Here is a 9,167-nt window from a genome sequence, read left to right as displayed (position 1 = left end):
TTAACTCTCCATGGTAATTCGGACAAGAAACCAAAACCATGAATACTAACAGTAGCACAGATGATGTTACTTAGTTTGAGTAATGAAACGTCTACAAGAAAACAACCAAGCTCAGAGAGCACCAAAGATCTCTCAAGAATACTTAGTTAATTGTAAGGTTACAGTACAGATAACCCTTGATCATTATATCAGTATAGACTCTGCCCATAAGGGGCATAAGTTGCAATAGTTGTAAAATGGGTTAGTCACATGACCAATCTGATTTACCACCTTTTCTGCAGCAGTCATTAAACAAACCCAGTGCTTGTAAAGAGGCCACTGCTGTTAGCAAATGCCACAGTCATTAAGAAAACTAATGGTTCATTATGGACACAATTTTGCTGACAACCTGAGATAAATGCCAGTTTGGGGCAAAACCGTTGTAAAGCATATCACATGATCAAGCAACACTGCAAATAGCTATGAATACGGCCCAGTTGCTAAGCACCCAAAGTTCAGTCATGTGACAGTGGGGGAGAGGGGTGACTGATGTGACTTCGATTGGTTGCTAAACAGAGGAAGATACTCCTGAGGTGCTTTTTTTTAACCCCATTCCTTCTGTGGGCTGAGGTATTTCTTGTCCAATTATTCCCTGGCTGTAGATTTTCCTCCTCTCTGCCTGAATTATTCCCACAGTCCATTACAGGGACTTCTTGACTCATGCCTTCTTCGGCGGGGCAGCAACTTGGAAAAGAGCCTCTAAGATAGGGAGGAGTGCATGTTCTAAGGCCATTTTTGATCCTGAGCTTTAAATCCAAAACTCATTATGTGAATAATTACAGGAGAGAGAAAGTGGCTAAGCTAACTTTCAGAATTAATTTCATCTCTTTTTCATTCTTTTAATGAAGACTTGTTCCTAAGTATCTGGGTAAAAACAACAGTCATGGCATATTGCTCTTTTAAAAATTGTGGGTTCTGACTGCCTTTGATTATTGACTCTGGCCAGATGAAATTTCAGTAGGCAACAATGCTCAAAATAATCAAAACTGAGCCATAAATGTACATTCCAGTAAATACTGTTGATTAAAGATGTGTGAAGTTGGGAACATCTTATTTTGTTTTTCCTCTCAAAAAACATAAAGGGAAAACTAACAGGGAACAAATCTTCTCTGAAGTCTGAAGCATCTACATTCTTAGTAGTTGTGGAGAGGCAAATATAACCCCTTACATTATACCTATGCCTAATACCAAAATTTAATATGAGTTGGGAAGGGAATGAGTGAGATACTTGTTTTCCTGGACTGTAATATTGATTAAATTGTGGGACACAAAACTGCTTTTTCAACAAGGACAATATATCTCAACGTTCATTTATGAAACACCTGTGTAATATACAACTAAGCTCCTAGCCAATGTCTGAATAATGCTGTTCTGTAGGATAATAACTTGATGCTCAGTTTCTGATTTGTTTTTGCTAAACAGAGATGTCAAAGTTAGCTTGATGCCTGATGTTACTCTCTAAAGCAGCCGGCCCCTATCTTCTGCTCTTCAAAGTATGGGCTCCAACTCTCAGAAGCCATAGCCAACACAACCAATGCCTGCTAAATATTATGGAAACTGAAAACAGTGTGTTGGAGAACATCAAATATGCTGTATACCATCAAAGCTGTGTTCCACAACACTTGGTCCTAACATTCAGTTTCATAATTTCTAAAGCAGAATCCAAAGGATGTCTAATTTAAAATGACTCTCACTTTTGATTCTTGAATAATCCATGGATATGATGCCTATCTTTTCAAAACCAAACTTTCTATCTTGAACTGCGAGGTCTGGAGATAATCCAAACTTGTATCATATTCGATTGTCCATAGCTGCTTTTGGAGCACTAAAATGTTTTTTTTATCATGAGGCTGGGAATTAAATGACAATGTGTAAGGCTTAGAAGGCTGGTTTCTGCTCCAGGTAATTTGGTTGTATGCTTCCATGCAACAAATACAAGGACAGACACATTGTTTGTCTAGTTATATAAAGGCTTCATCGGAATACAATCATGCATTTCTTTAGTTTTTAATTTTTTGGGGGTAAAACGCTACTATCAGTTGTGCCATCACAAAACATTCAGCAGCATTATTTGAGGGAGAAAGAAATGCTACCAATGGCCTATGGTGCCATAGATTGTCCACGTCTGGACTAATATGTATGCATTTACATGTCAATGAAATAAGAATAGTTCTACATATTTTTATCTTCTAATATGGCAATTCTTTTTTCTGCCCTTTCTTATCTGTGCTCTTATGTAGGAAGCTAACCCAAAGAAGTTAACTATATTGAAAGCAAACAGAATGTCTGAGCAAATGAATTACTCATTCCATGTCAAAGTTAAGGGCAGGGAAATATGCCAGCAAAAGAAGTGAGAACTGGATGTCGCCCTGCCCAATCCTCTAGGCTTAATTGTCCCACTTCTTAACAGCTTCATCCTTTTCATTCTAAACTTGGTTTCTAGTCTTAGAAAGCCCTGAGAAAAGAAGGAGGTTTTGGATTAGAGCAGCGGCAGAAACACTATACATTTTCCCTGCTTTGCTTTTTCTTGAAGCTCTACAATGAGGAAAAAGGGAGGGGTGTTAGACTGATCTAACATTTAATTTGTTCCTCTCATTTTCAGGATTTAAGAATTTCAGTATCTTTTCCAGAACCAGCCGTGCATCGAGGTCAAACTTTTTATCCTTCCAATGTATATGGACACGCTTTTAAGATCCAAATGCAGAAAGCAACTTGCAAATGCACTCAATAATTGGATCCAGAGCTGTTCTTTGTAAAGTTTATTTGAAGTATCAAGCAAAAGCAAGGTGCTCCCAGACAGAGTTGGATAAGGCAATTTATGAGGGATAATCCAGCTTGCCTGGTAGTAAGTACTTTTAAATAATAGAATTTGGTTTTCTTTATATGAAGGGATGGGAAATCGTGATTCTCATCAGAGCCCTCCTAGAGTGGCTTCGTATCTTAGACCTATCTTTAAAATGCACAGTTGGAGTAGTGGCATGCAATTGTGTCTTTTGAAAAAAAAAAAAAGGAAACATAATTTATTTTTCCTTCCTCACCACCTGGAAGGCCTTCGGTAGGCCTAAAATCCTCCCCCAAATTGCATTGCTAATATTTGTTTTTTGTGTGATTAGGTGTGTTGAATTTACTTTTTAAAAATTTGATTTATTTACGTACTGTTCCCCCCCACCCCAAGATCTTAGAGTCATAATATGACATTTCTTTCTGCAGTTCCCCCCAACCAGCCCAACACACAGAGAAAAACCATTTTGCTAAGCAATGGGAATAATCAATCAAAAGAATCACAGCTCTTAGGCAAAAAATAGCCTCTATTTCAGAATTTGTAGTGGGGGCAGGGGAAGTAGATTTCTAAATTCCTGGCCTTGTTGTTTTTGACCCTGTCTTGATATGCATGGTTTCTACAAAGCTTGCAAAAATCTCTACCTTCATGCAATTTAGCACGAAAGGATCAGAAAAACACCATTACTTTTATGTTAATATCTGAAGTCAAAGTTTCTTATTCTTAGATACAACCTGGAGATTTGTTGACAGGGCCCTCACAGTGGTAGCCCCATGCACCTTTATTAATATTTTAACACTAAGCAAAGGCATTTTTATTTCCCCGGGCCTTTCATCATAAGTGATTTGTTCATGTTGTCATGAGACCCTTTAATTAACATTTGGTTTCTTTTGCCAAGAAAGCATTTTGCTGGCATTACTGTTCTTTTTGTATGTTGTACTTTGAAGATACCTTTTCTTTGTTTGAAGAATGTTAAATTTTATTTTGATTATTTGTTTATGGAGGAGGAGGATGTAGTTTGCCCACGGGTGGGATTCAAATTTTTTAACAACCGATTCTGTGGGTATGGCTAGGTGGGCCTGGCTAGGTGGGTGTGGCCATGTGATTGGGTGGGTGTGGCTTTTATTTTGCATCAACCTCCCTCCCCCCATTTTGGGACCCTCTGGGCCTCAAGGAAGCCTCCTGGGAGGTGTTTTTGCTCCCAGGAAGCTTCCCTGGGCCCCAGGATGGCAAAAATGGAGCGGGGTGAAGCAGTAAGACATTGAGGGGAATCCCGGCACAGCTGATTATAGGAACAGCTGATGATCAGGAGGTGGGGGGAGAAATACTTAAGGAGTGACTGGAAGGGGGGAAATGCAGTCAGCGATGTCGGGCATGTGTGCGATGTTGCACATGCACAATAAGGACTAACTGGGCAGGGAGGGAAGGGACGGGCAAAGAGGGGTGGGGCCAGTCAGGGGCATGATTTGCCTTTTCTCCTAACTGTGCAGAATTATAACAACCGGTTCTATAGAACCGGTCCGAACCGGTAGAATACCACCCCTGAGTTTGTCCTAGGAAATTCTTTCTTCAAAGGTTAGCCTATCTCCTTTAACATAACAAAAAATAAACTAAAAAATTCATCCTACTTTATGACGAAGGGAGCCATTTTCAAATCCCAGCACAGCCAGGATGATCTGAAGAGAACTGTTCTCTTTTTCTCCCCCTCTCTAATTTACCTGTCAGGATTGTTTGGGGATAAAATGCATAACTGCAAATGGGGCCCCAAGAACCTTTGGCTCAGCCTTGATCTGCTAGTAGGAATGCAAGAGACATAAATGCAATAAAGACTGGGAGATATTTGAAACCATCGGCCTCCTGCTGTTAGTACTTTCCTCAGGGAAAGCCCGCCTTTAAGATTTTAAGAGTTCTGGGTACAGAAGCTCTTAATAAAGGAATAGCTAAGGGGGCTTGTGGGGGAGGGGCACCGAGAAGGAAAGTGAATCCGGGAAGACTTTGTGAAACCACACAAGGTGAAAAATGTGTATTTGGTTGATCTTCCTTTCCTGAGTGACACCATACATCAACTTGAGAGACATAATGATCCTTGCTTCTCGGGAGCCCAAGGGCATGAGTCCACCCCACCCCCTTTGATGCCTCCTCCTCCCCCCATTTCTGTCTGATCATCACCATTCCTGTCCCAGGCAATGAATAAGCCAGCCACAAATCCAGGCCCAAAAGGCAGCACCCCCAGTTCGCCCGGGGGCAGATTTTTACGACTGCATCTGGCTTTGCTTTGGCATACTGTTAGCCTCTCCTTTCCCTCTGACATTTGTTTTCTTTTTATTAAATTTCCCGTCTGGGTCCTTGAATCTGTATTTCTAATGTCAACAAAGGCTTTTATCGCAGATAATAACTTCCTCTTACCAAAGGGACAGATGGGAGGGGTAGGAGATCTTGCCATCCTCTGTGCTTTTCAAAATTGCATTTTAGGAAACAAAGCTGAAATGTAGCATGGAGTTGTGCTGATGGACCCGTATATTTATAGCCATCTAATTCTAAGGTACAACTGCCAAGAGTCAGGAAATCTCGTCTGTCGTTTGCTGGAATGGCTCTGGTTCAAACCATGCGGCTTTTTATTTTACCAGTCTGCATTATAATGAGAAGTGGCTTATGTCCAGGAGTGGAATGGCTGCAGGTAGAATGATAAAGCCCTGTGGGTTGTTTTATTTTATTTTGCTGTCTTCCTGGCTTGTTATACATAGGCAAGGGCGACCCAATGAAGATTGGCTGATGTTTCATTTTTATTTACTCATATATTTGTTTTAAAGAAACTGTAGTTGTATAATTAGAGTTGTGGTGGCGCAGTGGTTATAATGCAGTATTTCAGGCTAATTCAGCTCAATGCCAGGAGTTCGATCCTGACTGGCTCAAGATTGTACTCAATCTTCCATCCTTCTAAGATCATTAAAATGAGGATCCAGATTGTTGGGGGCAATATGCTGACTCTGTAAACCGCTTAGAGCAGGCTATAAATCACTGTGGGGAGGTATATAAGTCTAAGTGCTATTGCTATAAAGATACATTGAAAGGCACATCCAGAGAATTATGCTTTCATTTGATTAATTTATGAAGCCTATTTATATGGGCCTCCTTTGCCTTGTGGTGAAGGCACCATACTGGAAACCAGGAGACAGAATTTTAGTCCTACTTCAGACATGAGAACGAATTGCCAGGAGACAGTGAGTTTTAGTCCCACCTTAGGAATTATTTATAAAAATAATAAAGGTGGGAAATAATAAATGAATAAATAAATAGCAATAGCACTTATTAGCGCTATTAATAGCGCTTCACAGTGCTTTATAGCCCTCTATAAATGCTTTACAGAATCAGCAAATTTCCCCCAACAGTCTGGGTCCTCATTTTACCCACCTCAGGAAGGATGGAAGGCTGAGTTAATCTTGAGCCTGGTGAGATTTGAGACAGGCATTCAAAAGAAGTAGCCTGCAGTACCGCACACTAGCCACTGTGCCACGATAGCTCATAATAATATAAACTAGCTATTTCTATGACAACAAATCACAGTTTATGATTCTTCTTTTATGATTTACTTCTGGCTTGAGAACAACAGGTTCATTTAATGACCACCACATTTGCTGCAAAAAGCAGGGTCTTATAATGGTTTGCTTTACAACTTGAGGCTGGTAGTGTGTTGTCTCCATTACTATCAAAAATCAAGGATCTCCTTTAATACCTATGATTTCAAATGATGGGGAGTAATAATGGCATTTTTCTAGAATATTTAGCATTGTGGCTTCTTCTCTCCACCCCTCACCCCTCCTTTCTTTGCAGGACAAGGGAGCAGATACCAACACGACAACAGCCGAAACCTCCTCACTAAAGTTCAGGAACTTACCTCTTCAAAAGAATTGTGGTTCAGGGCTGCTGTCATTGCTGTCCCCATCGCAGGTGGACTGATCTTGGTGCTTCTCATCATGCTCGCATTGCGCATGCTCAGAAGTGAAAATAAGCAACTACAAGACCAGCGGCAACAGATGCTCTCGCGGTTGCACTACAGCTTCCATGGACATCATTCCAAAAAAGGACAAATGGCTAAGCTAGACTTGGAATGCATGGTGCCTGTCACAGGTCTTGAGAACTGTTGCATGACCTGTGAGAAGATGCGACAGCCGGATCTCAGTAATGACAGAATACTTTCACTAGTCCACTGGGGCATGTACGGAGGGCATGGAAAGCTGGAATTTGTGTGATCACTTCTTTTTTGATATATATATATATATATATATATATATAAATTTTGTCCTTAAAATTGCTAGGATTTTTTTTTAAAGGCTGTTGGGTTCTGCTGGACAGGAGCACTTTATATGGGAGTGAAAGAGAAGCCTACAGTCATTAGTCCCCCCCAAAAAGGACCTTTGCAGATGGAACATTGGATTTTGTCTTCTGAAGGATTCCAAAAAAAGAAATCTCTTATTTGCACAGAGTAAATACACTTGATGCAGGGTTTGTTTTAAAATTGTGAAAGCCAATCTGAGAAGTTGTACATGCTGTTACCAGAGTTGTCTTCTGGCGGCTGGCAGTTAGCAGAAGTAGTTTGCAGTACTGCATTCTAAACACTGCTCCACCATGATTCATAAGTAAGTAAGTAAGTAAGTAAGTAAATAAGTAAGTAAGTAGCTAACTGGTAACAGTAGAGTCAGATGATAGAAAGCTAACCTATAATTGGCAAAGGCAGCACTATAAATAGGGTAAAATGTTAGAGGGACGGGGGGAAGATGGAAGGCAACAGGTATCTCTAGCAGACTGGTGAAAAATCTCTATTAATGATCTATGAATGCAGAACACACTTGACAGAAGAAGGAGCTACTCAATTAACTTGGATTAAACTGCCTATGGGTTTTCCATCAGCAGAGCCTGCAACTGATGCTGATTGTGGGGTTTTTGTTTTGTTTTTGTTTTTTCTTTAAAGGCAGCTTAATTCCTTTTCTCTCATCTTCAGAAAGATTTGTGCCTGTTTCTGAAACAGAGAAGCCGATTCCTTCAAACAATAACAAAAAGCCACATTGCATTTTAACTGTAAGGCATTTAAGGGAGAGGGTAATTCCATAGGGAAATAGGGATAATTTGCATAATCATGAACAGTCTGAGCTGCCTTTGCTTAAATTTGCTGGGGGATTTTTAATGAAGGTAATATTTCTTTGCTGTTTTCACCTCAGTATTAAGCAGCCTGGTATCCAGAGGTTTCATGGGGAACTGTGGGGATTATAATTTTATTAGAAAGTAGTGTGTCCTGTCAAAGATTGTCCTCTTTCACAGTCTCTGAATTATAAATGTTGGGAGATCCAAGACAATTAAGCAAGATTAAATCCCCCAAACTAATACTCAGTTGGAATAGCTCAATTTTCATCATGGCGTGCAAATCACAGTGGCTGAGTTCACAGAAGATACTGTACATGTACATCCTCAAGTTACAATCACAATGGATCCTACCCCTTATAGCCATAGTCATGATGGTTGTAAACATGACCAACCCAAGTTTACGATCTTTGCCATAGTGGTCATTAAGCCAAAATTGCAATCATTAAGGTGTTGGGTGCAAGAAAAGAGCAGGGGTTGTTCAAATGAGTACAAGTTTATTCTATGCTATCTCTCCTCAAGGATCTCAAATACTAGCAGTCAACGCAAGTTGGCAGGAGGTAAGAGGAATTCAAAGAGGGCTGGATATTTTGTGATGTAAAAGGACTCCAAAATGATGTTGCAGTTGACCCCTTCCTTCAGTCTGGTCATCTCTTACACTACCCAATGTCTGCTAAGGGGCTAGTTTTTCTGAAAACCGGAAGTAATTTCAAGCTTTTGGCAAAACATCATGTGATCATGTAATCCTGGAATGCTACAAATGGCTATAAATCAGAGGTTGTATTCAGCAGGTTCTGACCAGTTCTGGAGAACCGGTAGCGGAAATTTTAAGTAGTTCGGAGAACCAACAAATAGCACTTCTGACTAGCTCTACCCCCATCTTAGCTGATTGGCTGCATCTTCTTTTGTTGCCCTGCGCTGGAGAACAGAGCTGGAAAGCAGGTTAGCGGGGTGAGGAGGGAATGGGGATTTTGCAGTATCCTTCCCCAGCCATGTCCACCAAGCCACAACCCCAGAACTGGTAGTAAATTTTTTTGAATCCCACCACTGCTATAAATGCATTACAGTTGCTAAGTGTCTGAAGAGAGGTCATGTGATCCAGAAGGGAGGGAACTGCCAGAACCTCAAATCTGAGTGGTAAATACTTTAAACAGTTGCTAAATTAAGTAGTAATGAAGTCTATGGCTACCTGTATGGATCCATAATCAAGCAA

General features: G+C 40.4%; 1 pseudogene; it reads left to right on the top strand.

Annotated features, from left to right (window-relative positions):
* The window catches only part of LOC113442431 (BMP and activin membrane-bound inhibitor homolog pseudogene), a 25,319-nt pseudogene extending 18,100 nt beyond the window's left edge, over positions 1-7,219 (top strand).
* The last annotated feature ends 1,948 nt before the right edge of the window (positions 7,220-9,167 follow it).

Source organism: Pseudonaja textilis, chromosome Z (genome assembly GCF_049901715.1).
Source record: "Pseudonaja textilis isolate UNSWEBS1 chromosome Z, rPseTex1.2, whole genome shotgun sequence".
Classification (NCBI taxonomy): Eukaryota; Metazoa; Chordata; class Lepidosauria; order Squamata; family Elapidae; genus Pseudonaja; species Pseudonaja textilis.
The sequence above is the reverse complement of the archived record's forward strand: the minus strand, read 5'-3'. Positions and strand labels throughout refer to the sequence as shown.